Source organism: Grampus griseus (genome assembly GCF_964374135.1).
Source record: "Grampus griseus genome assembly, chromosome: 3".
Classification (NCBI taxonomy): Eukaryota; Metazoa; Chordata; class Mammalia; order Artiodactyla; family Delphinidae; genus Grampus; species Grampus griseus.
In genome coordinates this window covers 166,585,712-166,603,286 of record NC_139019.1, presented here as the reverse complement: position 1 = coordinate 166,603,286, position 17,575 = coordinate 166,585,712, and the positions used below count along the sequence as shown (strand labels likewise).

At 47.0% G+C, this 17,575-nt stretch overlaps 1 protein-coding gene across 8 annotated transcripts in view; it reads left to right on the top strand.

Moving 5' to 3' along the window:
* The window catches only part of HNRNPM (heterogeneous nuclear ribonucleoprotein M), a 174,766-nt gene that overhangs the window by 11,161 nt on the left and 146,030 nt on the right, over window positions 1-17,575 (top strand). The window lies entirely within an intron of this gene.

The window sequence follows — 17,575 nt, the reverse complement described above, 5'->3', positions numbered from 1 at the left end:
AAGATAGCTAAGGAGTATCTCTCTCAAAGCAGCATAAAGAAGAAATTTTCTTCTTCTTCTTTAAACCACATGGAATATAGATCCCTACAGACCAACATCTGTCTAAAAGTAGTAAAAAGAATTAAGAAACTGAAACAGAAAGGATTATTTGAAAGAAAGGAAGGAAGGAAGGCTGGAACATTCCCAAAACTGAAAAATTCATGAGCCCCCAGATTGAAAGAGCCCACTGTGAGCCAAACGAAGTGAATTCCTTAAAAATTCCACACTGAAACTTACTGAGATGAAGTTCCAAGCCATTAAGGATAAAGAACAAAACCCCAAATCTACCAGAGGAAAAAGACAGCTTTTCTACAGGAGATGAGCAGTTGGAGAGCACAATTTTTAATCTGTACAACAGATGCCTGACAATAGAAGCGAATCCTCAGAGCCCACAGGATAAATATCTCAGAACTGAAAATTCCATACCCAGCTAAACTACCACGTTAGGATAAGGGTGCAATAATGACATTTTCAGACAAACAAGATCTCTCATGTTCTCCCCTTAAAAAGCCTTCATATTCCTTAAGCCCTCTCCACTGTCCAGTACCCAGGCATCAGCTCCCAGAGCTCTGGGTTGGACATACAGGCTCTGTGCAACTTTACCTGTTTTTGTTTAATTGTTTTTACTTTTTATTTTGAAATAATTTCAGACACAGAAAAGTTGTGATGATAATATAAAAAAAGTCCCGGTGGGGAGGGGTGGGTGGGATGAACTGGGAGATTGGGATTGACATATATACACTAATATGTATAATATAGATAACTAATGAGAACCTGCTGTATAGCACAGGGAACTCTACTTCACTTCGCTGTACAGTAGAAACTAACACAACATTGTAAAACAACTATACCCCAATTAAAAAAAGAAAAAGTCCCACATACTCTTCATTCAAATTTCTCTAAGGTTAACATCTCACCACATCTCCATTATCCCCATCATCTCTATTATCTCCAACTCCATCATCTCTATCTCTATCATCTCCATCTCCTCCATCATCTCCTCCTCTTCCTCCTCCTCCTGCTCTCCTGCTCCTCCCGTCCCATTCATATATATATATATATATATATATATACACACACACACACACACACATACACACATACTTTTTTCTGAGAGAGTAACTTACAGACACGATGCTCCTTTACCCCTAAACAGTCAGTGTGTGTTTTCTGAAAAAAAGGACATTTCCTTACATAACTACAGTAGAGTTACCAAAGAAGGAAAGTAGCGCTGTTACAGTACTATTATCCAATATGCAGACCATCAGATTTTTCCATTGTCCCACTCATATGCTGTATAGGATGCAACCCAGGGTCACATGGTGCACTTAGTTATAATTTGTCTCATCAACTCTCTCTTCAGTTTCATTTAATCTGGAACAATTCCTCAGGCTCTACGTCTTGTGTGACTTTGCATCCTGATCAACAGAAGTCAACCCTCTTCGGACACACACTCTTGTCACATCCTAGGTGAATATGCAGTGTCCCACCAGGGTACTTGATCTGGCCACCTGTGTCCCAGGAGAGGTTTTGGCTCATGCGTGGAGGCCAGGGCTGTGTGGAGCCTGCTGGGTGGAGCTGAGGTCTCTGAGAGCCTCCAGTGGAAGCTCAAAGCCCTCAGACCACTAAGAGGAACCCAGGTACATCCAAGGGGAAACTGAAGCATGGAAGTAGTGTTGCAGCTACAGGAACAGAGGGGAAGGACCAGCCTGGACTCCCCTAGGACAAGCTGGTGAACAGGGATCCAGGGCTTCTCACAGATCCAGACAGTCCTGTGTCCCCTCACAAGGAATATTCCCTCTAGTGCTGCCCCCTGCCTCCAGCCAGTTCTCCTTCCTGTGCCAGTGGGCTCCCCCTTTCTCTAAGACATGCAGACACCCTCAGCACCTTCAGCCTCGCCCACCTCAACCAAGGCGGTGAGCACCTCTGCTTCCTGAAACATGATGGTGAAATTCCAGCCACCCTCCCAGAGAGAAACAAGGTTAGGGCATCTGGTCTTTTCTCTGTTCACCCACCTCTGATACAGCACTCCTGGATCTTGCCTGACCTGAAGGTGTCCTGTCCATCTAGTGCCAGGTGCTCTTAGACCACTAGTCCCTCAGTCTGACATAGGAATTTTGGTAATTTCCATTCACTGAGGCCCACGCTGGTTACATCCTGCAAGTGCTGATGTTTGTTCCCCAGCGTGTGTCTTCATATGTTTTTCTCCACATTCTAGTGACTTAGGCGTGCTGTCCTGTGTGTCCTCATGTGTCCTGTGGGCTCATGCATATTATCACGTGTGTGTTTGTGCGCTTCGTCTATAGAGGATATGTTTTATTCTATATAGAAAGTTTGTGCGCATCTTTATTGGGGGCCTATATGGAGGGCCCACGAGCCTTCTCCGAGGTGCTGAAAGTTCACCATTCAAGACCCACATCCACTCAATCTCTCAACCGAGGCAAGGCTTCCTCCTCCAGGAAGACTTCTTAGATTGCCCCCACCTCCTCTTCAACTATGGGATGCAACATCCATTGCCTATGTCTTCAAGCCCCCAGCCCTTCCCCACCAGCTGGCCCTGCAAAACCTGGCCTTACCTGTGCAGACCCTAGATTCACAACCCAGGAGGACTGAGAGTCCATCAGCCTGGCCAGGACCTACTGACCAGACAACAGGTACCCAGCCAGGCAGTCCCAAGGAGGAGGGCTGCACTCAGCAGGAGAGGTGACCTGGCACCAGATCAGGAAGTGCACAATAGAATTTTTTTTTTTTTTTTGGCCAGTTCATGCGGCATGCAAGATCTTAGTTCCCCAACCAGGGATCGAACCAGTAACCCCTGCACTGAGAGCGCAGAGTCTTAACATTGGACTGCCAGGGAAGTCCTAGGAAGTGCACAATAGAGAAAACCCAATGACACAAGAAAATAAGGAAGTAACACAGATTAAAGAAATCAACAAAACAGAGGGTAAAGGAACAAAAATGGCCAGAATAAAACCAAACTCTGGCTCCTTGGGAACATTAATAACATAAACCCCTGAAGAGAATGAGCAAGGAGGAAATGAGGAGAGTTGTAAAAATATATATGGGAAGGTTAAGGATAACTATATGTCAAAAAGACAAGAGATGACAAGTGTCGGTGAGGATGTAGAGAAAATGGAACCGTAGTTGGTGGGAATGTAAATTGGTGCAGCTACTACGGAAAACAGTACAGAGGTTCCCCCCAAAATTAAAAATATGACTACCGTATGATCCAGCAATTCCACTTCTGGGTTTTTATATGAAGGAAACAAAATCACTATCTTGAAACGATATAGGCACCCCTCATGTTCATAGCAGCATTATTTACGACAGCCAAGATATGGAAACAATCTAAATGTCCACTGACAGACGAATGGATAAAGAAGACGTGGTATAGGGGACTTCCCTGGTGGTGCAGTGGTTAAGACTCTGCACTCCCAATGCAGGGGGCCCGGGTTAGATCCCTGGTCAGAGAACTAGATCCCACATGTATGCCGCAACTAAGAGTTTGCATGCCACAACTAAGGAGCCCATGTGCCGCAACTAAGGAGCCCGCAAGCCACAACTAAGGATCCTGCCTGCTGCAACTAAGACCCGGAGCAACCAAATAAATTAATTTTAAAAACGAAGAAGATGTGGTATATATACAATGGAGTATTACTCAGCCATAAAAAGGAAAACCTGCCATTTACAACAACATGGATGGACCTTAAGGGCATTATGCTAAGTGAGATTAAGTCAGACCGAGAAAGACAAATACTGTATGATCTCACTTACATGTGGAACCTAAAAAAAAACCAAACTCATAGATAGAAAGAACAGATTGGTGGGTGCCAGAGGCAGGGCAGGGCATGGGGCAGGCAAAATGGGTGAAGGCGATTTTAAAAAACTATATGAACTATAGGCTGATAAATTTGAAAATCAAGATGAAACGAATTCATTTATGGGGAAATATAAAATGCAAAAACTGTACCAAGAAGAATCAGAAAACTTGACTAGACCCATAAATGTTAATGAGTTGGAAATAATGGGGGGGGGGAACTCCCTCTACCTAACACACAAAACTTAGAGGATTTTACAATCAAGTTTTATCGCCATTACAAGTAGCGGATAATTCCCATCTTATTCAGATTGATACCAAGAATTAAAAAAAAAAAAGGTGGGGGGTAGAGCAGAATACCCAACTTCTCTTAAGAGGATGATATAGGCTACAAACCAAAACCAGATAGGGCTACAACATGGATGAACCTCGAAAACATTATGCTAAGTGAAAGAAGAAGCCAGACATAAAAGGTTACATATTGTATGATTCTGTTTATATACAATAGCCAGAATAGGTAAATCTACAGAGACAGAAAGCAGATTGGTGGTTACCAGGCAGAGGGGGAGGAGAAGGAATAGGAGCGTATGTTTGAGTACCGGGTTCCCTTTTGGGACCATGGAAATGTTTTGGAACTAGACAGAGGTGGTGGTTGTGAGTACACAACATTGTGAGTGCACTAAATGCCCCTGAATTGTTCGCTTTCAAAAGGTTAATTTTGTTGATGTGAATTTCACCTCAGTGAACACAGAAACAGATAAGAATACGGAACAAGGTAGGAAAATTCTGACCAATTTTCAGTGATGACCATAGAAGCAAAAATCCTAAATAAAATACTGCTACCCACAAGATATGGAAGCAACCTAAATGTCCATCAACAGATGAATGGATAAGGAAGATGTGGTACATATATGCAATGGAATATTACTCAGCCATAAAAAAGAATGAAATAATGCCGTTTGTAGCAACATGGATGGATGTAGGGATTATCACACTAAGTGAGGTAAGTCAGACAAAGACAAATATCATATGATATCACGTATATGTGGAATCTAAAAAAATGATACAGGACTTCTCTGGTGGTCCAATGGTTAAGATCCCATGCTTCCACTGCAGGGGACACAGGTTTGATCCCTGGTCATGGGAAGCTCCACATGCCAACCAAAAATAAAAAGATACAAATGAATTTATTTATAAAACAGAAATAGACTCACAGACATAGAAAACAAACTTATGGTTAAGAAGGGGATATATATATATATATATATATATATATATATGTGAATCACTTTGCTGTACAGCAAGTGTGAAACTAACACATTGTAAATCAATGTTATACTTCAATAAAAATTTTTAAAAAATACTCCTATTCAAATCTCGCAGTGTTGGGAGAAAATTACATCATGACCAAGGACAATTTGGCCAGAAGAGCATAGATGAGTCAGTCTCAGAAAACCAAGGTAACTGATCTCTGTCAGCAGATGGACTTGCTTCTGACATAGGCGCTTGTTTTTGCCGCAGAGTCATATGTGTGTTCTAGGAACTCAGACCTGAGAGCGCTATGGCTTATGCAGGCAGAGGGCTGGGACAACCCGCTCAACCTCCTTGCAATCCTGGAAGCAGAGCATTAACAAAAGCAGAAAGGAGCTTAAGAAAAACACTTGCAGGGTTTAAAAGTTACATTTTTAACTGTTACATTTCTAATAAGCATCAAGAAATATAGAAACTCGCCTTTTTAAAAAATTCAGAAATTCTGACATGTGCTACAACATGGATGAACCCTGAGGACATTATGCTGAATGAAAGAAGCCAGTCACAAAAGGACAATACTGTATGACTCCATTTATGTGAGGTCCCCAGAGGAGTCAAATCCATAGAGACAGAACATAGAATGAGGGGTGCCAGGGGCTGGGGGAGGGAGATGGGGAGTTAGAGTTTAACGGGGACAGAGTTTCAGTTTTGCAAGATGAAAGGAGTTCGGAAGATGGTTGATGGTGATGGTTGCACGAGATGAATGTACTTAATACCATGGAATTGCGCACTTAAAAATGGTCAAAGTGGTAAATTTTGTGTTCTATATATTTTACAATTAAAAACGTACAAAGGAGGAGAAGGTTGCTTAATGGAAGAGAGTGAGGAAGGGTCGAGGCAAAAGCGAATGCATAAAGGCTGGGAAGAAGAGCAAAATAAGCACGTGGTCAAAAGGAAACCCTTGGGACTTCCCCGGTGGCGCAGTGGTCAAGAATCCGCCTGCCAATGCAGGGGACATGGGTTCGAGCCCTGATCCGGGAAGATCCCACATGCCGCGGAGCAACTAAGCGCGTGCGCCACAACTACTAAGCCTGCGCTCTAGATCCTGGGAGCCACAACTAGTGAGCCCACATACCACAACTACTGAAGCCCTCGCACCTAGAGCCCATGCTCCGCAACGAGAAGCCACCGCAATGAGAAGCCCACGCACCACAACGAAGAGTAGCCCCTGCTCGTCGCAACTAGAGAAAGCCCACGTGCAGCAACAAAGACCCAACCAAAAATAAATAAATAAATACATAAATTTATTTTTTTTAAAATAGTTTAAAAAAAAAAGGAAACCCACGGCTGGGTCAGCATCAAGCGCAGGGAGACAGCGCCACCTACTGGTGGCTTCCTGTGTTCGTCAAGGGGCTGAAAAAACATGCTCAGAATCCACTGCTATTTCCTCCTTGTACTGACATCATTCCCGTTTACCAACAATTTTGTCAGAACAGACAGTATCACTGAGACAATAGAAACCAGCAGGAGAAAAATAACTTCCAAAGCCACCACCCGCTTCCAACCCGCAGACCTGCATCCAGATCCACGCGCCCGCCCAGCTCTCCTTCCTGCTGCTGTGAGTAAACAATTTGCCCTGATCCCAGGCAAACCTAGGCCATCTCCACCAGCTCCCACCCTACCTGCCTATTTAAGGAGCCACCTGAACAGTCTTCCCTCTGAACTAGATTATACCCACAGACATACAAATATGCTGATTCATTTTCCACTGTTTTGTTTTATTATTGAGATGAAATCGACATAACATAAATGTGGTTAAGAATCCACCTTCCGGGCTTCCCTGGTGGCGCAGTGGCTGAGAGTCCGTCTGCCGATACAGGAGACGTGGGTTCGAGACCCGGTCCGGGAAGATCCCACATGCCGCGGAGCGGCTGGGCCCGTGAGCCATGGCCGCTGAGCCTGCGCGTCCGGAGCCTGTGCTCCGCAGCGGGAGAGGCCACAACAGTGAGAGGCCCGCGTACCGCAAAAAAAAAAAAAAAAAAGGAATCCACCTTCCAATGCAGGGGATGCAGGAGGTTTGATCCCTGGTCGGGGAACTAAGATCCCACATGCCGTGGGGCAACTAAACCTGCGTGCTCTAGAGCGCCACAACTAGAGAGCCTGTGCGCTGCAACTACTGAGCCCGCACACTCTGGAGCCCGCACGCCACAACTAGAGAGGAGGCCACACACTGCAAAGAAAGATCCCAGATGCCGCAACAAAGATCCCACATGCTGCAACTAACACCTGACGCAGTCAAGTAAATAAATAAATAAATACCTTTAAAAAATAAAATAAAATTTCAGTGCACTTAGTACATTCATAAAGCTGTGCAACCACTGCCAATATCTAGTTCCGAAACATATTCACAGTGCAAATAAGCACATGAAAAAAGGCTCCACATGTATCATCGGGGAACTGCAAATTAAAACAACCGTGAGAAAACAGTACACACCTATGAGAACGGCCAAAACCGAGGAAACCGATGACTCCAATTGCTGGCGAGGATGTGGAGCAACAGGAACTCTCGTTCATTGCTGGTGGGAATGCAAAACGGTCCAGCCACTCTGGAAGGCAGTTTGGCGGCTTCTTAAAAAACTAAACATACTCTCACCATATGATCCAGCAATAGCACTCCTTGGTCCTTACCCAAAGGGGTTGAAAACTTATGTCCACACAAAAACCTGCATATGGATGAATTCATAATTGCCCAAACTTGGAAGCAACCAAGATGTCCTTCAGCACGTGAGTGGACAAACTGTGGTACATCCAAACGATGGAACGTTATTCACTACTAAAAAGAAACAAGCTATCAGGCCATGAAAAGACATGGAGGAACCTTAAATGCACATGACTAAGTGAAAGAAGCCAATCTGGGACTTCCCTCGTGGTCCAGTGGTTAAGATTCCGTGGTCCCAATGAAGGGGACCCAGGTTCAATCCCTGCTCGGTGAACTAGAGCCCGCATGCTGCACCTAAGAGTTCGCATGCCGCAACTAAGAAGTCTGTAGCCAAAACAAACAAATAAAAAATTAATAAATATTAAAAAAGAAAAGAAAGAAGCCAATCTGAAAAGACTCCATACTGCATGATTCCATCGCTATGACATTCTGGAAAAAACAAACATATGGAAAGGGTAACAAGATCAGTGATTTCCAGAGATCAGAGGGGAGGGAGGGATGAAGAGGCAGAGCATAGAGGATTTTTAGGGCAGCGAAAATGCTCTGTATGATACTATAATGGTAGATACATGTCATTATACATTTGTCCAAACCCACAGAATGTACAACAACAAGAGTGGACTTGAAGGTAAACTATGGACTTCGGGTGATGATGACATGTCATTGTAGGTTCATCAGTTTTAACGAAGGTACCACTCTGGTGGGGGATGTTATATTTATAAGGAGGGAGGCTATGCATGTATGGGGACAGGGAATATAGGGGAAGTCTCTGTACCTTCCTCTTCATTTTTCTGTGAACCTAAAATGGATCCGAAATATAAAGTTTTTTCTTTTTAGTTCTTTTCCTCACCACTTACTCATTGAGCTGTTGCTTCCCATTTGCCTGCTCCCCCAGCCCCTGGCAACCATTGATCTACTTTCTGTCTCTATGGATTTATCTATTCCGGACATTTCACACACTAAAGGGACTCATACGCTCTGACTTTTTCTGTCTGGCTTCTTTCACTTGGCATATGTATTCAAGGCTCAACCACGCTGTAGTGTGTGTCAGAAATTCCTTCGTTCTTATGACTGGATAATATTCCGTTGTCTGGTTGGACCACATTTTGTGTATCCATTCATCCATGGATGGACACGTGGGCTTTTCCTATGTTTTGGGTAGTGTGAATAACACTGCTATGAACATGCATGTACAAGTATTTGTCTGAATACCTGCTTTCAGTTCTTTCGGGTACATTCCTAGGAGTGGAATTCTGGGCCATATGGTAATTCTGTGTTTAACTTTTGAGGAAACGCCAAACTCTTTTCCACAGAGGCTGCATCATTTTACATTCCCACCAGCAATGTACAAGGGTTCCAATTTCGCTGCACCCTCGCCATTACTTATTTTCTGGTTTTGCTTCTCTCTCTCTCTCTAATTATAGCCATTCTCATGGGCATCTTCCACTTTAAAGGGGAAAAAAAAGACTGAGCACCCTCCCCGTCTGGCCTCTGCCCTAAGTCTCTGCCTCCGCCCAACCCAACCCCCCCCAAGCAAAACTGTAGAAAAAGTCATCCATACACCCTTTCTCCTTCACGTTTTATCTTCAACCGGTGGAACTGTTTTTGCCGACGTCACCAATGACCTCCACGTTATTAAACCCCACGGTCTCCCTCTACGTCCGGTTTTACCTAACGCATCGCAGCCTGTGACGGGATGGTAGACTTTTGCTTGATTCACTCTGTTCTGAACTCTCCTGGTTTCTCTTGCCACCTCTATGGTCGCTCCTTCTTTCCTGATTCTTCCTCACCCCCCAGAAACCTCTAGATATCAGCCACACTCCCTCCTCCCTTCCAAACCACGGCCACCCACTGGGACAACTCTGAAATTCATCTCTCCAACCCAGACAGTAGGGCCAGGCGCCCTCCCGGTCTCTCCACGTGGGGGCCTCGCAGGTCCAAACTTAGCTCCCAGGGGTCCCCCCCTCCACCCTCGGCCGGCCCCCACCGTCCTCCCCATCACGGTAGGCTCCATCCTTCCGCAGCTCAGCCCGGATACCTGGGAGGCGCGCTCGTTTCCTCTTTCTCACGGCCACATCGGATGCGCCACCCAATCCTGCAGCTCCGTCGGCTTTTCCTTCGAAACAGATAACAGAATCCGACCACTTCTCACTACCTGCACGGCCCTACCCCGCGAGAGCACCATCATGCCCTCCCTGGACCAGGGTGGTCGCCTCCTCTCTGTAGTCACCCCCAGGCTCCCATCTCTGTGCCTTCCCACTGTATACTGTCCCCCCCCCACTATAATCAGAAACACAGCCCCCACTTTGGGGGACTCTTTTTTATTTATTGCTATATCCTGAGTGCCTAGAACAGTGCCTAATACCTAGCACCATTCCACAATTTCTTTTTCCCACGTGCGCTGCTTTTGGGATCTTAGTTCCCCCACCAAGGATGGAACCCGGGCCCTCTGCCGTGGAGGGGCAGAGTCCTAACCACTGGACCGCCAGGAAATTCCCCAACAAATGTCCTTTTTTTTTTTAAACATCTTTGTTGGAGTATAATTGCTTTACAATGCTGTGTTAGCTCCTGCTGTATAACAAAGTGAATCAGCTATATGCATACGTATATCCACATATCCCCTCCCTCTTGCGTCTCCCTCCCACCCTCCTTATCCCACCCCTCTAGGTGGTCGCAACTTACGGAGCTGATCTCCCTGTGTCATGCAGCTGCTTCTCACTAGGTATCTATTTTACAAACAAATGTCTTTTTTTTTTTTTTTTTTTTGCGGTACGCGGGTCTCTCACTGCTGTGGCCTATCCCGTTGCGGAGCACAGGCTCCGGAAGCGCAGGCTCAGCGGCCATGGCTCACGGGTCCAGCCACTCCGCGGCATGTGGGATCTTCCCGGACCGGGTCACAAACCCGTGTCCCCTGCATCGGCAGGCGGCCTCCCAACCATTGCGCCACCAAGGAAGCCCCAAACAAATGTCTTTTTAAACGTGAGATATAATACACGTTTCATTCAGTTAGGGTTGCCCTACCAAAATAATACAGAATGGGGTGGGACGGGCGGGCGGGCGGGGGCTTAAACAACAGAAACTTCTTTTTCCTCACAGTTCTGCAGCCTGGAAGCCCAAGATCAAGGTGTCCGCAGGGCTGGTTTCTTCTGAGGCCTCTCTCCTTGGCTTGCCCTGAGTCCTCATATGGTCTGGCCTCTGGGCCTGCATCCCTGGTGTCAGAGTGCGCAAATGTCCCCTGCTTATAAGGACACCAGTCAGATTGGATCAGGGCCCACCTGAATGGCTTCGTCTCCATTTAGTCACCTCTCTAAAGGTCCTGTCTCCTACTACAGTCACTTTTTGAGGTATCGATGGTTAGGGCTTTGACACATAAATCTGGAGGGGACAAAATTCAGCACCCATAAAAATGTACGCACATATCATAAAATTCACCCACTTAAAATGTACAATTCAATGCTTTTTAGTATACTCCCAGATAATGTGAAGCCATCATCAGAGTCAATCTGAGAGCATTTTCATGACCACAAAAGGAAACCCCATATCCTTTTAGCCATCACCCCCTTTCCCCGCCTATCCCCCAGCCCTATGCAACCACTAATCTCCTTTATGTTTCTCTGAACTTACCTATTCTCGATATTTCATATAAATGGAATCATACACTATGTAACGTGTTGCTCCTAGTTTCTTTGACTTAGCATAATGTTTTCAAGATGCGTCCAAGGTGCAGCCTGTGTCAGAACTTTATTCCTTTTGTGGATGAATTACAGCTCACATTATGGTCCTACCACATTGTGTTTTTTCATCATCCACTGAGGGACATATGGGTTGGTTCCACCTTTTGGCTGTTAGGATTGGACCACTATGGACATCTATGTACAACAACTATCTCCTGAATAAACGAAGAACCTTTCATAATCTAACCCAAAGAACTGCATAAAAGTAGAAACTTCAGACTGTGACAAGACAGTAGAAGAAAGTATCAGAAAGATCCTTTTTTACCGTAGTTTTTTTTTTTTTTTTTTGAAGGAGAATGAATCAATAATAATACGGATTAACGTAAGTGTTGTTTCAGAACAAACTGGACCTACAAATTGTTGTTACTAAACCAATTTGGTAAAAATCAAAAACAAAATGCATAGTCTAACTTAAGCCAGAAGGCTTCAAGATTGAACTCGGGCCCAGCAGTGAAAGCCTGAAATCCTAACCACTAGGCCACCAGGGAACTCCCAGGAGGGATCTTCTTAAACAACAAGGACCTACTGTAGAGCACAGGGAACTGTATTCAATATCTCGTACTAACCTATAATGGAAAAGAATCTGGGGACTTCCCTGCTGGTGCAGTAGTTAAGAATCCGTCTGTCAATGCAGGGGACACAGGTTCGATCCCTGGTCCGGGAAGATCCCACATGCCGCAGAGCAACTAAGCCTGTGTGCCACAACTACTGAGCCTGTGCTCTAGAGCCCAAGAGCCACAACTACCGGGCCTGCGTGCCACAACTACTGAAGTCCATGCGGCTAGAGCCCATGCTCCTCAAGCCACTGCAATGAGAAGCCTGCGCACTGCAACAAAGAGTAGCCCCTGCTTGCTGCAACTAGGCAACGAAGACCCAACGCAGCCCAAAATAAATAAATAAATAAATTTATTTTTAAAAAGAATCTGAAGAATATATATATATTACTAAATCACTTTGCTGTACACCTGAAACACTAAATCAACCATACTTCAATTTAAAAAAATAAAAACAGAGGGATCATCTTATTGCCAAAACACCCTTTAAAATCTAAATCAATTATAAATCAACTGTACTTCAATTAAAAAAAAAAAAAAACTAAATCAGAGAATGGTCACCTCTGCTCAAAACCTCCCAAAGGCTCCCCATCTCACTACATACCCTCTGTGCCTCCCACCCCCCACCCCGCATTCTCTGCCATCAAATCTTATGACCACCACCACCCTCACTCCCTGCAGACCTACTGTTTCTGGAACGTGTTGCTGTCTCAGGGCCTTTGCACAGGTTGTTCCCACTTCCGAGAATGTTCTTCACCTATACACCTGCACGACTCACCCATCCTCTTACTTCCCTTCAGGTCTCTACTCAAGGGGCTCCATATTCAAGAGGCCTCTCTTGACCATCTAATATAAAAATAGTGACCCTTCTTTCCCCCAACCTGGAATGTCCATCCCTCCTACTCTGGCATTTAGTCCCCAGAACAGAACCATGATGTACTGGTTTGTTGGCTGATCCTCTGTCCCCTCCCCCCAACCTCCACATCATGGGGGATGGGGTTTTGCTCTGTTCAAGGCCAAGTCTCCAGGTACCTATAACAATGCCTGGCACCCGGCAGGTGCTCAATGAATGTTTGTCCTCCTGCAAAAATTAACCTTCAAATGCGATGCGATCCCAAAGTCCCAACTAGATCTTTTACCAGGTGCCAAGGAGCTCAGGAAAAGATTCGTGTACGACTAGCTGCAGGTGATGTACTATGTTACGAATGTGCTAAACGCTGCTGGATTGGTCACTTTAAAATGATTACATTTCGGGAAATGCCCTGGCGGTCTAGCGGTTAGGACTCTGCCCTTCCACTGCAGGGGGCACGGGTTCAATCACTGGTTGGGGAACTAAGATCCCACATGCCGCCCAGTGTGGCCAAGAAAATAAATAAATTAAATAAAAATAAATAAATAAAATGATTACGTTTCCGGGACGAAGCGAGAGGGTGGCATGGCCAGATAAACACTACCAGATAGCTAGTGGGAAGCAGCCGCATGGCACAGGGAGATCAGCTCGGTGCTTTGTGACCACCTAGAGGGGTGGGATAGGGAGGGTGGGAGGGAGACGCACGAGGGAGGCGATATGGGGATATACGTATACGTATAACTGACTCACTTTGTTATACAGCAGGAACTAACACACCCTTGTAAAGCAATTATCCTCCAATAAAGATGTTTAAAAAAAAAGATTACATTTCTGTTATGTGAATTTCACTTCAATAATAATAATAAAGTACAGCGTAATACCGTCGCACACCTGTGAGAATGGCTAAAATCAAAAAGACTGCCCACATCGGGTCATGCCAAGGCTGCAAGGAGATGAAAATATAGACATTGCTGGGGGCGGGGGAAGGAAAGTAAGGGCACATCCACTTCGGAAAACACGTTGGCGATTTCTTTAGAATTTAAATATACACCTACCATATGATGCAACCACTGCACTCCTGGGTAGTTTACCCGAAAGAACTAAAAGCAGATGAACGCGCTTACACAGAAGTGTTCTCAGCAGCTTTATTTGCAATCATAAAAAACTGGAAACCACCTAGATAGCCATCAACAGAGGAATTAGGTAAATGGATGTGGAACAGCCGTACAGTGGAGTACAGCTCCGCCAGAAAAGCGAGCTCACTTTTCCTACATGCAAATCACTTTTCCTACATGCAAATTATTGTAAAATAATTGTGTCAGGTAAAAACTGCCAGACCAAAAAAAAAAAAAAAAAAAGGTACATACTCCATGATTCTAGGGTAATGTGGTGGTAGGGGTGGGAGCGGCAAAAAAAGGGACACAAGGAGACTTTTGGGGGAAGAACCTGGCAAACATGATGCTCAGTGAGAGAAGCCAGACACCAAAGGCCACCTATGGTACGATTCCATTTATACAAAATGTCCAGAAGTCCAGAGAGACAGAATGTGGATCTGTGGTTTTTGTGGTTGCCGGGATGGGGGTGGGGGAGAGGAGTGACCGCTAACGGGGAAGGGGTTTCCTTTCGGGGGGGATAAAAATGTCTTGCCACTAGACAGAGGTGAGGGTTACACAACACTGCAAGTGTACTAAACACATTGTAGGCTTTAAAACAGTTAATGGTTAATTTCATGTTATGTGAGTTTTCCAATTAAAAAAAAAAAGAGAAATGGTGAGAGCTGGATAAAGATACACACATGCACACACACACACCCTGGACCCCCCCTCCCCATCTTCACCACTGCAGCCCACACACATCCCCGCCACTCCATCCCCTCCCTTCTCAGGCCCATCAGAATTTCCCCAGGTACTGGGACCCGTGCCCACTTGACCATGTCCCCCTCCTTGTGGGCTCCCCAAACATCCCTCCCTTTTCAACCTTGACCCTCTCTGGAGTTTCTTGGAAGCCAGTCACTGGGCTTGCTGCCTATAGGATGGGGTGGGCAGCTGGCAGCACAGGGTGACCCTGCTTGAGAGAACAAAGGCAGCTGAAACCCGGCCTGCTCATGCATGAAGGGCGTTTGCACCTGTGGCTGCCCCAATGTGCAGGTGACAAAGCTGGCCCTGAGACAGCAAAGCCACCTGCCCACAGCCAGTCAGCTGGCTCCAGTGGACAGGAGTCGCCCACTCCAGCCTGCCCATTCCCAGCTCGTGCCCTCTGCCCCCGTGGTGGCCCCAATGAACTAGGCCTCCCTGGTGTTCGTGCCCCTGTGTGGCCCCCACCTGTGCCCCCAGCACACACCTGGGCTGACCTGAGACCCTGCTGAAAGCAGCAGGAGCGATGCTGGCCCAGTTCTGGACCTGAGCATTCAAAGCATTAGAAGGGTTTTGGCTCTGCGCTTTGGGGAAACCCGAGTCACCAGAAAAGGGATGCGGCCGTCCTGCTTGGGTGCCCACGTGGAAGGGCCATCCAGAGAGGCCACGTAGAGAGGGAGAGGCGTCCCCATCCACCCATGCGCCAGACACGACATTGGCACCGTCCAATGACATGGTAACATCCAGCCAGTCCAGCCCCCAGATGCCAGCAGCCACCATTCACGGGGAAACAAAGAGCCGCCAGCCAGGCCAGTCAACGTGGAACCACAAAAGGGAATATGCCGGTGGTTGTGTGGAGCCCGTCAGCGCAGGGTGGTTTGTACCACCGATCACTGAGAATCCAGCTGACACCCGGGAAGATCCAGACCCTAGACCTCAGCTCAGGTGGCGTCTGACACCGGCCTCACCCCCCTAACATGCCCTGTTGGCCCACTGCAGCTGTCCACACCTGAACAAAAACGAAGGGGGAAAAAAATCTAAAAACAAGAAAATGCTACTCTCTGGCATAACTCCCTCCTGCCAACTAGAAGAAGCCCACCAGGGTTCCAGTTCTGCGGCAGGAAACCTCGGCCCAGCTCAGGGGCTGGGAGGTATCCAGCAGGCGCCGGGGGAAGGCCTTGTACCCCAGGCAGCTGGGCGCCCTCTGGTCCACCGTCAGTCAAAGTCCCCCAATCCTGGCTGCAGCCCACCTCCCAAGCCCCCACGGCTGCCCGACAGAGAACTCGGGCCCCTCACAGGCTTCCTGAGGCCCAGACTCCAAAGCCCATTGGGAATTCCAGATCCCACGAGACATGCTGCATGGACCAAAACAAACAAACAAACAAACCTCCCGTGGGGGGCGGAGCCCCAATGCTGAACTTTCCCACCCTTCCCACCCCCAGGAAGATCTACCTTCTCCCAGCATGTTGTCATCAGGGACCAGCTCCCTGCTTGCTGGATGTCAAAGCCGCGAGACCCTGTATGGGACCCTGGGTGCTCCCCTGGGCTACCAGGGCCCCGGCCACCGCATTCGGAGATGAAGAAAATGAAGGTCAAAGAAGAGCCGTGTCCTCATCACCCAGCAGTTACGGGGTGTATTAACTACACTTTCTGTATTCTTTTTCTGTGGCCGCGCCACACGGCTCGCAGGATCTTAGTTCCCCAACGAGGGATTGAACCCAGGCCCTCGGCAGTGAAAGCGCGGAGTCCTAACCACTGGACCGCCAGGGAATTCCCAGTTTCTGTATTCTTGACACCCTGTCAGCTGAGGCCTCACTGACCAGGAAGGGGCTGTCCCTCGAGGGGTTAGCGAGTTCCTGGAGATGACAAACAAGTAACCAGTGAGTGTACCTCTCCTATGCATACCAGGCAATCCAGAGCCACTGTGCCCCTTCCCTGTTCACCCCAGGGCCACTGTAGTGTGAGCGCCTGACATTAAGCAGGATCTTAGTTCCCCGACCAGGGATTGAACCCGTGCCCCTGCAAGGGAAGCGTGGAGTCCTAACCACTGGACTGCCAGGGAAGTCCCTGACGTTAAGCTTTTGATTGCCAACACCCACCATGAACAAACACACAGATAGCTGCATGACACAGCTACTAGCAACACAACCTACCTGGTTATTAGCTACCCCAACCTAGGAAGGTCCCCTTTTCAGAAACCCTAGGCAACCTTGACAAGTGACGCCTTGAACGACCCCGCTTTCCCTTATGGCACCCTAATTCCAGCTCTTATGCTTTATATTCAATAAAGAGTGAATCCGAGACTCCGACCCCCGGACCCTAATAAAGGCAGAGACTCAGGTCTGCGTTCCCTCCCTCTCTCTCTCCCCATGATCTTGCTCCGTGGCCCTCAGAGGGGGTGCCTGCTGTGTACCCTCCAGAACCTGTGAGTAACGAATCTTGTTCTGCCAAGTTCCCTGATGGTTTTTCCTGAAGTACGTCCTGTGATCATGATAAGAACCACGAGGGCCGGCCTAGCCACAATGCTGGCTCTAGCTGGGGTAACGTCTGTGAGGGCCTTGCTGTAAGTAGTAGGGGCCCAGGTGTCCTCAGATGCTGCTCTCTGAAAGCCTTGCCGTTGATAGGCTGAGATGTACACGATACTCAGTGCCGACACCCCAGAGCCCATGGAAATTACTCAGTCTAGCCAGTTCCAAGCCTGTTTACCCTGCCTCACCCATTCCTCCCAGTGGAAACCACAATAAAAGCTCCTGTCCAT